We start from the raw sequence: 1,739 nt of genomic DNA, 5'->3' as shown, positions 1-1,739 counted from the left end.
TTGTACCATTCAGTATGTTGCATACGGTAAAATTAGCCAAAATGCTAATAATAGCATGAATGGTATCAGTAGCATGTGGGGGATCACTACCATGTTGTCTGTCATTAACTTACTCCATTCAGTATACTAAACGTGGCTTATAAGTTAAAAAAAAAAGGGCTAAAAGCTTATTTTAGGTGAAATGCTAATGCACTGGCTTGCGCAAGCCAGTGCCATAACTTGAGAGAAAATGCTAATAAAGGCTTATATTATTGCACCGCCTATGGCGGTGCACTAACTTGAGGGAAAAAGATTATTAAACGTAATGTAATTGCACCCCGTGCGGCGGTAAAGCGGAGGGGATTAATAAGGCTTTTATTTTGAAACTTTCAGTAAGCTTCATTTGAAATGGCAACACTAATCCCATGTGTAACAGTGGCTTTCTTAAACAGTTATCTAACACAAAAAAGAGCAATTACATGATGTAAAAATTGTCAAGTCTTTTATTTTGAATTTTTTCAGTAAGCTTCATTTGAAATGGCCACACTAATTCCATGTGTAATAGTGATTGGGTTAAATCAGTTATATAATGCTCAAAGCACAAGTAGTTCAGAATACCAGCTAAGTCCTCCTCTATAGTAACTGACAGTTCCGCCATGTTGTTCTGACATGCTGCTCAGGCCTCTTTTAACTGAGTCTTGGCCATAGATAGAACTACAGCTTTGGCAGTTATGGCTGCTGGTTTGTAGTCCAAACCAGATGATCTGCCTTTCTCTGCATTCTGTTGCTATAGCGATTAATCCTCAGCCAACTGCCCTGTGTGTGAGACAGAAAGGTGGAGAAGGATTTCTATCTTCATCAGACACCCAGGAAATGCTAATGTTTGTTCTAGGATAGTGAACTGGATAGTTCTAGGATAGTGAACTGCCTTGCTGCGCAACACAGTTCACTATCCTGAGGAAAAAAACACATAAAAAAAGATCAATATTATTGCACTGCCTACGGCAGTGCACTGACGTGAGAGGAATATGCAGCCTTTTATTTTGAAACTTTCAGTAAACTTCATTTTCATAACCACACTAATCCAATGTGTAACAGTGGTTTGGTGAATCCAACTATATAATGCCCAAAACAGCAAGTAGTTCTAAATGCCAGCTCAGCCCTCCTCTGTAATAATTGAGTGTTCCACCATGTTGTAGTTCTGACCTTCTGCTCTGCCCTCTGTATTAAAGTGTTCCACCATGTTGTAGTTCTGACCTTCTGCTCTGCCCTCTGTATTAAAGTGCCTTCCATGCATTACATGGAAGGCACTTCCCTATGTAATGCTTATGGCAAGCCCCAATTAAAGAGACATTCTATTGGGTGTAGAACAATAGGTGCCTGCCATGCAATGCTTGGAGGCAGTGACTGTCAGTCACTGCTTTGCCTATGTATTGCTATGGGCAGGCCCCAACTAGAAAATTCCTGAAGAAATTTAACCGGGGCATGCCAAAGTGTGCCCGTTGGTTTAGACCCAGCATTCTGATCCTAAAAATTAGCATTAATGCTAAAGAAAGCTGCAGTGTAGTCAATAACCTGTGGAGAGTCAGAAGCATGTAGACTAAGCTGTACCATTCAGTATGTTAAAATTAATGGATAAGCTAAAATTAGCCAAAATGCTAATGTTAGCATGAAGACTATCAGTAGCATGTGGGGCATCACTAGCATGTTCTCTGTCATTGACTTACTCCATCCAGTGTACTAAATCAGGCAAATAAGTA

Source organism: Poecilia latipinna, unplaced genomic scaffold, assembly GCF_001443285.1.
Source record: "Poecilia latipinna isolate Pla-1442-1.1 unplaced genomic scaffold, P_latipinna-1.0 Scaffold4663, whole genome shotgun sequence".
Classification (NCBI taxonomy): Eukaryota; Metazoa; Chordata; class Actinopteri; order Cyprinodontiformes; family Poeciliidae; genus Poecilia; species Poecilia latipinna.
This window is presented reverse-complemented; position numbering follows the sequence as displayed.